The following is a 12,023-nucleotide window of genomic DNA, read 5'->3' as shown; positions in this document are numbered from 1 at the left end:
AAAAACACGAGAGTGAGAGCAAGAAAATGAGAAAGTCCCAAAACCCACTGCCCCAAAATTAAAGTGTTTGTGTCCATTCATTTTTTTCAAATTATTTCAAGCTGTTTTTTTAAAAAAAGGAAAGATCCATAAACATTTCAAATCAATCAAACAAAAATCATGCAATTTTTTTTGATGAAAAATAATTCCCCCTTTTTTAATCATGTCCAGAGAGACCCTCATGAATTCTCCCCCCTGATGGTTTTTCACACTGGGAATAACCTGTCTCACAGTTTCTAAGGGTATGTCTACACTACAAGAGTAGTTCGGTTTAACTTAGGTCGAATTTGTGGATTCGACCTTATGAAGTCGAATTTGTGTATCCACACTAAGGACACTAATTCGACTTTGTGAGTCCACACTAACGGGGCAAGCGTCGACATTGGAAGCGGTGCATTCTGGGCAGCTATCCCACAGTTCCCGCAGTCCCCGCTGCCCATTGAAATGCTGGGTAGAGCTCGCAATGCCTGCTGGGGGAAAAAATGTGTCGAGGGCGGTTTTGGGATACTGTCGTCATTGAACCGTCAATCACGCCCTCCCTCCCTGAAAGCGCTGGCAGGAAATCTGATCGCGCCCTTCTCTGGTCGGTTACAGTGCGGACGCCACAGCACTGCGAGCATGGAGCCTGCTGCGATCATCGCTGCACTTATGGCCGTTGTCAACTCCTCCCACCTTATCGTCCACCTCTTCCACAGTCAGATGCTGAGAAATCGGGCGAGGAGGCTCTGGCAGCGTGGTGAGGACATGAAGTGTGAGAGTGGCACAGACCTCTCACAAAGCACGGGATCCCGCGCCACGGAGATCATGGTGGCAATGGGTCACGTTCATGCTATGGGACGGCGATTCTGGGCCCGGGAAACAAGCACGGACTGGTGGGACCGCATACTGCTGCAGGTCTGGGATGAATCACAGTGGCTGCGAAACTTCAGGATGCATAAGGGCACTTTCCTTGAACTCTGTGACTTGCTGGCCCCTGCCCTGAAGCGCAAGGACACCCGGATGCGAGCAGCCCTGAGTGTGTAGAAGAGAGTGGCCATAGCCCTCTGGAAACTTGCAATGCCAGACAGCTACCGGTCAGTAGCGAACCAGTTTGGCGTGGGCAAATCTACCGTGGGGGTTGCTATGATGCAAGTAGCCCACGCAATCGTTGACCTACTGCTCTCAAAGGTAGTGACCCTGGGAAACGTCCAGGTCGTCATAGATGGCTTCGCCGTGATGGGATTCCCAAACTGCGGTGGGGCTATAGATGGCACTCACATCCCTATCCTGGGACCGGCCCACCAGGCCAACCTGTATATTAACCGAAAGGGCTACTTTTCAATGGTGCTGCAAGCACTGGTGGTCCATAGGGGACGTTTTACCAACATCTATGTCGGGTGGCCGGGCAACTTTCATGACGCGCGTGTTTTCAGGAACTCTGGTCTGTTTAGACGCCTGCAGGAAGGTAGTTTCTTCCCGGACCACAAAATAACTGTTGGGGATGTGGAGATGCCTACAGTGATCCTCGGGGACCCAGCCTACCCGCTAATGCCCTGGCTCATGAAGCCCTATACAGGCGCCCTGGACAGTGACAAGGAGCTCTTCAACTACCGACTGAGCAAGTGCAGAATGGTGGTGGAGTGTGCTTTCGGACGTCTCAAGGGGAGATGGAGAAGCTTACTGACTCGCTCGGATCTCAGCGAAACCAATATCCCCATTGTTATTGCAGCTTGCTGTGTGCTCCACAATCTCTGTGAGAGCAAGGGGGAGACCTTTATGGTGGGATGGGAGGTTGAGGCAAATCGCCTGGCTGCTGATTACGCTCAGCCAGACAGCCGTGCGATTAGAAGAGCCCAGCGGGAAGCGCTGTGCATCCGGGAGGCTTTGAAAGCTAGGTTCCTCAGAGAGCAGGGTAACCTATGACTGTCCAGTCTCTTTACAGAGAAGCTGAACCTGCCCCTGTTTCAGTTACTATTGACTGTTTTCAGCGGTTACATACCCCGTTCACCATGTTTCCACCCTTCCAACAGACGTTTAAAAATAAAGTTATTGGAACATTTTTAATTAACAAAGTTTTCTTTACTAATGAATTTGCGTTAAAGGGTTCAAACAGGGACGCAGACTGTGGTGGGTACGGTGTGCAGTGATGTACAGACCGCTTCTACACTCGAGGACTGACAGGCCCCTGCTCCTACAGTGGTCTCTGGGGGGAGGACGGTTACAGGAGGGTGTGCAGGAAGGGGTGGGTTTGCAGGAAGGGGTGAGGGGTGTGTGGGAAGGGTGAGTAGGTGTAGGGGGATGATGGCTCTGGCTGGGGCTCAGGGCATCGGAGAGGTTCATGGCTAGGGTGGAAGGGCATGGTAAGGGCAGCCTGCCTTGCCATTTGTGGATGCCAGGCGCTCAGACCCTGGGGCAGCATACACCTCCCAGACTGACCTGGGGAAGCAGACACCTCCCAGAGTGACCCGGGTGCCTAGTGACTGCACTCTGTGTGTGACCTGCTGTTGATCCTGCCCCCATGTCTGTACCCTGGTAATGGTGGCTGTCCTATGCAATTAACAAACCCCTATCTCCCCTTCACACAAAGTCTTCTGCAAAGAAACATGACGGAAACAGTAATGAACAGCAAACTATTTTTAATACTCAACTACACAGTTGGGGGATGAAACTGGGATTTTGGATCGGGTGAGCCAGGAAGGGAAGCAATTCTCATACTTTAGGGAATGAGAGCTGTTTGGTACATGAGCGCTCTGCTGGGGTGGAGTGACAGTTTTCACGGCCCCTAGCACCTCTCCTTCTTGTGATTTTGGGTGAGGGGGGGACAGGACTTTGTGGCGGGGGAGGGCGGTTGCAGATACAGTTCAGGGGGGCTCTCTGCTCCTGCCTGTGGTCCTGCAGAACATCCACAAGGCGCCGGAGCGTGTCCATTTGCTCCCTCATTAGTCCAAGCAGCGTTTGAGTCGCCTGCTGGTCTTCCTGCTGCCACCTGTCCTCCCGTTCGCTGTGTGAGCGCTGCTGCTGAGAGAGGGTCTCCCTCCACTGGCTCTGCTGGGCCGCCTCGGCTCTGGAGCAGGCCATCAGTTCAGCGAACATCTCGTCCCGAGTCTTTTTCTTTCACCGCCTAATCTGCGCCAGCCTCTGTGAGGGGGATGCCGGGGCAGTTCGGGAAAGAGCCGCAGCTGTGTGATGGGGAAAAAGGAAGTGATTTCCTTGCAAAGATACATGTTTGCGAACACTGGACACAGTCTACTCAGTTTCTGTGAACAAGACCATACAGGGCACCTATCTCATGTGCTCTCAGGACAAGTTCGAATTTTCGGCATTTGCTTTCATTGCCTGGGGTCTTGCACTGGAGATCGGACAAGCGGGGCAGGACAGCAGAATCCGTGTAGCAGCCAGGCCTGGTAAGCCATAAACTTTAGGCTGATTAACAGTTAATGGATAGCAGTGCCCTCCTGCTGCAGGCAATCTGGAAAGCATAAAGTCTGACCCTGTTCCAGATCCCTGTATGCTTTCCCTCTGCAGCCTCCACCACGTGGCTGTTAAACGACGGTCATTGTTATGCAAAGGAAAAGTCAAGCATTCACAATAGTAACATTACCTTAATTCCCCTAATTAGATGCAGCAGTCGCCGAGCGAGATCACCCTGAGGCGGGTCACTAGGACAGACAGAGAGCGCATGCTGCGTGAATCCCTGCACGGACCAGGGCCCTATGGTGCCATGCTGGTGGAAGCAATGCTCCCACTGTACCTCAGGATGGCCTGGCGTGGAAGAGTGTGCTTCCACGGAGCACCCAATAAGGCACCTCTCCCCAGGAACCTCCTGCGGAGGCTTTTCGAGTACCTGTACGAGAGCTTCGTGGAAGTGTCCCAAGAGGATTTCTGTTCGATCCCTATATGTATTGACCTTCTTTTCATATAGTTTTTATTCCTGTTTTTTAAAAAAATAAATGTTTACATGTTTATAGCACTTACCGACTGATCCTTCCCCTGATTCAGAGTCCGGGTTAACGGCCGGGGAGGGTTGGTAGGGGATCTCTGTGAGGGTGATGAAGAGATCCTGGCTGTCGGGGAATTCAGTATTGTAAGCGCTGTCGCCTGCCTCGTCCTCCACAAACCCTTCCTCATCTTCCCCATCCGCGAACATCGCCGAGAAACTGCCCGTCGACACTATCCCATCCTCAGAGTCCACGGTCACTGGTGGGGCAGTGGTGGCAGACCCACCTACAATGGCATGCAGTGCCTCGTAGAAGCGGCATGTCTGGGGCTGGGCTCCGGAGCGTCCGTTTGCCGCTTTGATTTTTTGGTAGCCTTGTCTCAGGTCCTTGATTTTCACGCAGCACTGCGTTGCATCCCGGCTGTATCCTCTGAGTGCCATGGCTTTGGAGACCTTCTCGTAGGTCTTTGCATTCTGTTTTTTGGAGCGCAGCTCCGAAAGCACAGACTCATCGCCCCACACAGCGATCAGATCCAAGACTTCCCAGTCAGTCCATGCTGGGGCCCTCTTTCTACTCTGAGATTGCATGGACTCCTCTGCTGGAGAGCTCTGCGTCGCTGCCAGTGCTGCTGAGCTCGCCCCAATGTCCAACCAGGAACTGAGATTCAAAATGGCCAGACAGGAAAAGGAATTCAAATTTTCCCGGGGCTTTTCCTGTATGGCTGATCAGAACATCTGAGCTCGGACTGCTGTCCAGAGTGTCAACACAGTGGTGCACTGTGGGATAGCTCCCGGAGCTACTAAGGTAGATTTCCGTCCACACATAGGCTAACTCGACATAGCCATGTCGAATTTAGCGCCACTCCCCTCGTCGGGGTGGAGTACCGAATTCGAACTAAAGAGCCCTCTAGGTCGAACTAATTCGCTTCCTGGTGTGGACGGGTGCACGGTTAAATCGAATTAACGCTGCTAAATTCGACATAAACTCCTAGTGTAGACCAGGCCTAATATGGGCCTCTCTTGCCATTATGCCATCAAATCTTCCCTAAACCCAGGACAATAAAATCACCCCTACTGGCCACCCTTTTACAGCTCTGTGGCCACAAAGATAGGAGGCAACATTAATTTATTACAGGATAACCATGCAGTGTGTACAAACTGATCACTCAGTGGTTGTTGTGGATCACTTGACATCCATACAGAAGACCAATATGAAGCTAAAAGTGGTGACATGCCCTCATTCTCCAATTGCATTAAAGATTCTGGCCCAGATTCAGTAATTAAGTCCATCCCTATTCAGCAATACATTTCAAAGGGTGCTTCACTTTAGGCACATGCTTAATTCCCACTGATCTCAAAATGATTAAAGGCTGTAATTTGTTTCCATTGATTCCGGACAAAAGTGGACTTTTTTTCCTTTAAAGCATCAGAAGCAAAAGGACTCAACCCCAGAGTCAGGTCAAAAACTACTGACTACAAGCAGGCCAGGAAACTACACTGATTGCAGTTGAGTTTGCAGCTCTATGTTTCTTCCTATAGCCTAAATACAGGAAGTTACTTTGTTACAAATCTCCCTCTAACTCAGGGGTCTGCAACCCGCGGCTCCGGAGCCGCATGCGGCTCTTCAGCCTCCTTGTTGTGGCTCCCTTCGGCCTTGACAAAAGAAAAAAAAAAGAAAAAAAATAATAACGGTTATTTATTAATTTAATTTTTATTTATATATTATTTTATTTTTGTTTATTTTGTTGCACAGTTATCTTGGAGTTCGAAGTGATACTTTAACATCGAATTTTTAAAAAGTTTTTATAATTTGTCAGTTAAAATATGCGTCACATCCACGTCTATAGCCCTCACCTTTACCTGCAGGCGGCTTCTTGAGTGTGCGACCCCCGCGGTAAGCTAACCATGAATACATCCCAAAAAAGAAAAATCTCAGAAGAAAATAGAGAGTTTAATTCTGCATGGACAGATTCCTTTGCCTTCACTGCCAACGACGCTGGCTTACCTGTGTGCTTGATATGTGGCGAGAAATTAGCAAACAACAAAAAATGTAACTTTGAAAGACATTTTCAAAACAAGCACTCAGCATTTTCTGAAAAGTACCCAACTGAAGATCGGTGAAAGAGAGCGATTTCGGAACTACTACGGAAAGTTGAGCAGAGCAAACATACTTTCAAGAAGTGGATCAACTCTCCAAACTCAACTACAGCTGCTAGTTTTGTGGCAGCTCATGAGATCGTAAGGAGAGGGAAGCCGTTCACTGACGGAGAATACATGAAAGAATCGTTCATAAAAATATCAGAGCATCTATTCTCTGAATTCAAAAACAAACAGGAAATTATTCAGAAAATTAAAGAAATGCCTCTCTCTGCAAAGACTGTCAAGGACAGGACCATTAAAATGGCAACAAACATCACCAGTAAGCAAATTGATGACATCAATTCAGCTCAAGCATATTCAATTGCCTCTGATGAGTCAAGTGATGTAAACGATATTGAGCAGACAGCACTGTTATGCAGATATGTGAACTCTGATGGGCCACAGGAAGAACTGATTGAACTCATACCGCTAAAGGGCCAAATGCGGGGACAGGACATTTTTGAGGCTGTTTTGAGTTGTCCAAAAGCCAAAGGAATAAACACCACTCACCTGGTGTCAGTGTCTACTGATGGTGCACCCAGTATGAGAGGAGCACAGAAGGGCTTTGTGAATTTACTTCAAAAGTCGCTGGATCGAGAGCTGATGACGTTTCACTGCATCTTGCACCAAGAAGCACTGTGTGCTCAAACATTCCCCCCCTGAATGTGTGGAAGTGATGAACCTCGTTATTAAGATAGTGAACAAAATAATTGCAAATGGGTTAAACCACCGACAGTTTTGTTCATAGTTAGATGAAGTCGAGAGCGCATATTTGGATCTCCTGCTGCACAACAGAGTTCGGTGGCTATCAAGGGGAGACGTGCTGAAACGCTTCGCTGCTTGTCTGGAGCATGTGAAAACCTTCTTGGAAAGCAAAGGCCTCAGCTATCCCGAACTGGGAGACCTTGATTGGCTGGAAAAGTTTTATTTCATGGTGGATATGACAAGTCACTTAAACACGCTGAATAAAAATCTCCAGGGAAAGGGAAGCACGGCCCTGCAGTTGCTGGAGGATATTCTGGCGTTTGAGCGCAAGATGACAGTGTTTGCCAGAGATGTACAGAGAGGTACGCTCTCTCACTTCCCCTCCCTGAGAGAGTTCAAAGAAGAGAACAATCACATAAATTGTGATTATTTACACCGTGCAATTATGGCAATGCAAGCTGCATTTGGAGAAAGATTCAGCGAGTTCAGAAAGGAAAAAAACACTCTGTCCTTCACTGTCACACCGCTGGACATCGACCCATCCCTGCTGAACATATCCACATTCACAGGGATAAGTCAGCCCGATCTTGAAATTGAACTGGCCGACATAGCGGATAAAGACTTATGGGTATCCAAGTTCAAAAGCCTGACAGCGGATCTCGAAGAAGTCGCCGGTCAGAAGGCCACTCTCGCTAAAGAGCACAAATGGAATGATATTGAAAACCTCCCCAAACCCAACAAACTTGTTTTTGAAACATGGAGTGCCATTCCCGACACGTATATGAACATGAAAAAGTATGCATTTGGAGTCCTGTCCATCTTTGGCTCAACATACTTATGCGAGCAAGTTTTCTCGAGCATGAACTTCATAAAGTCCAAATATCGCTCCCGCCTCACAAATGAGACCCTACAGTCCTGTGTGAAGATCAAAGTTACATCTTACAGCCCCGATATAGGGAAGATCAGCATCGAGCTTCAGAAACAGAAGTCACATTAAACAGGTGAGAACACTAGCATTTAATAGGCTATTATTATTCAGAAAAAAACATTTATTTCAGACCCGGAGCTGATGTAGTTTTTTATTGTATGTTCAGGTGCTTCGGTTGATTGCTGGCCGAGAAAGAAACCCAAAGAGGATGAGAGCACACTGAAATGGACTTGTCAAAAAACGTTCCTAATTTTATGTTTACTTTTTTAAAACTGCTAAGCTGCAACTATATATTTTTTATATTAAAGTGGGCTATGTTTTATTTTAATTTTACACAAATACGGGAAGGACTCAAAAAGGCCTGCATAGTTCAGTGTTTAATTTATTTCAAAGTAGGCCTACACATGCACACTGCACTTCTGTTTGTTGTATTCTGTTGTTGTAACAGGTAAAATTAAAAAAAGATTAAAACTTTTAAAAGTTTATAAGCAGTGTTATGTTTTGCGGCTCCAGACTATTTTTCTTTAGTGGAGGAGGGGGCAAAATGGCTCTTTTGATAGTAAAGGTTGCCGACTCCTGCTCTAACTTCACTAAAAACTGGATTGGGCCCAGGGTTGAGTAAAACACAGTAACAGAGGAAAGTAATTACTTACTGAATGTACTGTAAAAATCAGGGTTAGGGCCAACAAAATAAACTTGTGCTATAAAAAGTAAAAGTGGTAGAATTAAAAACTCCAAATTACAAATCAAAGTACAAAAATTTTTGAACTGTTGTGAGACTTCACGTAGACATATAGCAATAAGCGACTCTTTTAAATACTCAAAATGTGTAACAGAGTTTGAGGGAATGTAAGTAAATTATTTCACTGCATCAAGTCTCCTGTAGCAATAAAGTAGCATAAGAGGCAGCAAGTTTGTGTATATTTTGGTGGCGTCCAGAACAGGTCCAATGGAGTTTTGCTGTGGGAGGGGTTTGGGATGCAGGCTCTGGGAGGGAGTTTGGGTGCAGTAGGGATGCAGACTATGGCAGGGAGTTTGGGTGAGGAGTGCAGGCTCTGACCTGGGGCAGGGGATTGGGGTGCAGGAGGGGGTGCGGATGTGTGGGCTCTGGGACGGAGTTTAGCACCTCAGCACATTATATAAGAGAAAGGAACTGCAGTGACTTTATATAGACATAGAAACTGATAGAATACTCTTTTAAATACTCAAAATGTGTGAGGCAGAGTTTGAGGGAGGGATTGTATGTATAATCTTTCACAGCATTAAGTTTCCTGGCTGTAACAGTAAAGTAGCACCTCAGCACTAAGTTATATAAAATAGAGAGACTCTGCAGTGTCTAAGCATTGACAGTCTAGGAATTGGGAGGGGCCTGTTTCTTTAAGACACAGCCCCAGGAACCAGCCCTCTGCTCCCATGCTGACATGCAGCGGGGTGGGATTTAAAGGGCTCGGGGCTCCCCGCAGCAGAGGGAGCTCCAGGCCCTTTAAATCCCAGGCCCAGCCCAACTGCTGGAGCTGTGGGGAGGGATTTAAGGGGCTAGGGGCTCCCCACAACCGCGGGAGCTCAGGGCCCTTTGAATCCCTGCCCGAGCCTGGCTGCTGGAGCTGCAGGGGGGATTTAAAGGGCTCTGGGCTCCCCGCAGTGCCCGGAGCATCGGGCCCTTTAAATCCCCGCTGTGGAAGCCAGTGCAGTCCGGCACAGCGTACTGGCTCTTGCTGGTATGCCATACTGGACCGTACCGGCTTATTTTCACCTCTGGGAAGCACCCACCTACCCCTCCATCTGGCCCCCGCTGTCGGAAGGAGCCAGCCCAGTTCATCCCCGGGGTGCTCTGAGCCTCTGCCCTGCCCCAGATCACAGCGCTAGGTGCCTCTGGGCCTGCCTCTTGCTCTCGCCTGTGGTCTGAGCAAACTGTGCCTCTGCCATGTGCTGAGCCTGCCTGTTCTCAGGGCCACATTGGTCTAAGCTCGGTGTGTCTGTGCCCCACCCAGGGACGGCTCCAGGCACCGGTACACCAAGCGCGTGCCTGGGGTGGCAAGCCATGGGGGGCGCTCTGTTGGTCACAGCGAGGGCGGCAGGCAGGTTGCCTTTGGCAGCTTGCCTGCAAGGGTCCGCTGGTCCTGCGGCTTTGGCGGACCTCCTGCATGCGTGCCGCCGAATCCGTGGGACCAGGGACCTCCCGCAGGCAAGCTGCCAAAGGCAGCCTGCCTGCTATGCTTGGGACGGCAAAATACCTAGATCTGCCCCTGGCCCCACCCCTGTGTCATGCACTGAGCCTGCCTGTTCTCAGCACCTCATCAGCTTCTGACTCCCCCACAGCATTATCCTCCAGCCTGCGCCTGGGATGCACTTGGGCACACAGCTGGATGCCAGGGGGTGTGTGAAAAACATCACCGGATTCAGGGTAACCATAGGCGGGTTTTTTTTAATAACTTCAGCAAAAAATGATTTGGGGGAAGTTTGTTTCTGTGCAAACTTCCTGCCTTTCACTATCAACCCCTCCCCCCATCTCTTTCCCCTCCCGCTCCCATGTCATTGAGGGAGAGTGGAGACTTTCTGCAGGAACGGAAGGAAGCCAACTAAGCAGGGATGGTCTGTTGGGTTGTGTCTAAGAATTTTACACCTGATATTTTTAACCTGAGGAAAAATATTCATCCTTGTGTGACCCTTCTGCCAGGTGGAGTCGGCAGCAAGAAGGGCCGGGTTCAATATCCAGGAGTGCCTCTTAACAATACAGCACAGAACCAGCTCGAGTCCCCACTCAGTAACCTGGGACAATTACAGATCACCCCAGTTGCCTCTAGAGGCAAAACTTCCCCCTCTCACAAGCACAGAGTGTGGAGGTAGAGAAGAAACATCCAATAAAATGGAGGACATTAACCCGGCATTCACTCAGGAAAATGCCGCACGCAGGATTCATAAGCATAATACCACAATCAAAACACCCATCCCTGAGTACGTTGGCCAGTGTCCTTTTGCCTCAGGGTCTTAAGTCCAACAACCAAAAGTTCCTTTAACATGCCCCTCTCTGCTCTCTCCAATGCACCCCACTCACACTTGATATCCTTGGTCAGGGAAGACCCAAAATTCATAGATGCATTCACGTGAGTTCACCTCCCACCCAGGAAAGGGTGGAAGGGGAAAAAAATGTCACTTGCTCCTCCAGCCATTCCATAGCACCCACTGGGATGTCCTATGGTCCCAGGACTTAGCACAGCTCTCATTGATTTCAGCTGTTAGCAGGGAAACCTCACCACTAGTACAGGCTGCACTGTGTCTTTCACCAAAGACATTGTCCTATAGACCTGGTTATCAGTGATTTCAGCTATTGTGGTTTCTTAACAAAACAAAAGACTCTCCATAGAGCCTAAGAAGCTTTATGTCTAAAGAAAACAGGCCTATAATTCTTAATCAGCGCCCACACTACCAGACAGAGACACCAACACCCACCTCCATATAGATTTGGCATCTGAGCCCCTTGCTTAGTGGATTCAGTTGAGTTAAGGGTGACCCTCCCTCAGTCAGGACCAGCTCAGCACAGTTCTGCTGCCCTTTACTCACACAACCAGGATAATAACATCCCATGATCCCTGCATTCAATACTCAAGTGATTTGTAACCCAACACCAGCCAAAACTGATCACTTGGGCAACATTACACAGCTCGGTCTGCTAGGTACCTGGGCAGAGTGGGTGTGTTCATGTAAACACAGTCTGGTCCTGAAGATTCTCACACACACACACCCATTCCTAGCTCATCACTAGCTGTCAGGGTACAGTTCATTCACACTTTGCATACACCCAGGTCAAAGGATAAAACAAAAAATCATTCCCCTACCTTGTGTCTACGTAACAAATGTCACCACAGCTCCAGGGTCTCTGGGGAGCTCCTGCCTCCCCCTTTCCTTTGAGTTACACAGACTCCAGCAGGAGCCTTTTTAATAAAAGTAGCTTATTCTCAAGTATAGATTGTTTCATCTGAGCATCTGGGGTAATTCTAGTGGTTTCTAATGAATGTTTGAATCCTTCCCCCTCTCTGTGCACTGACTGAGGCTCAATGCTAGAGGGGGAGGAGGGGAATGGCAAGAAATCACATGATGTTATTGGCATGAAGAGACAAAGACAACAACTCAACATTCCTTTTATGGACCACAACTGAGATTTCTGCTAATTCATCCGCAGGGCCGGTGTGACAACAGAAACAGCTCCCACTCCCGACTCCCTACTTTGGCTGCACTGAGCATGCACACCCGAACTGAGCTGTCGCCGCTGCTCTCTCTCTGCCCTCACTTCTACTT

The 12,023-nt window shown here is 48.7% G+C and overlaps 1 protein-coding gene across 2 annotated transcripts in view; it reads right to left on the bottom strand.

Annotated features, from left to right (window-relative positions):
• Nucleotides 1-11,794, bottom strand: part of LOC120394711 (butyrophilin subfamily 1 member A1-like) — a 50,991-nt gene extending 39,197 nt beyond the window's left edge. For both annotated transcript variants that reach the window (XM_039518909.1, XM_039518908.1), the window contains exon 1: nucleotides 11,564-11,794. The gene's annotated coding sequence lies outside the window, so the exon portion shown is untranslated. The remainder of the gene's footprint in view (nucleotides 1-11,563) is intronic.
• Between the last annotated feature and the right edge of the window lie 229 nt (nucleotides 11,795-12,023).

Source organism: Mauremys reevesii, unplaced genomic scaffold (assembly GCF_016161935.1).
Source record: "Mauremys reevesii isolate NIE-2019 unplaced genomic scaffold, ASM1616193v1 Contig75, whole genome shotgun sequence".
Lineage (NCBI taxonomy): Eukaryota > Metazoa > Chordata > Testudines > Geoemydidae > Mauremys > Mauremys reevesii.
The sequence above is the reverse complement of the archived record's forward strand: the minus strand, read 5'-3'. Positions and strand labels throughout refer to the sequence as shown.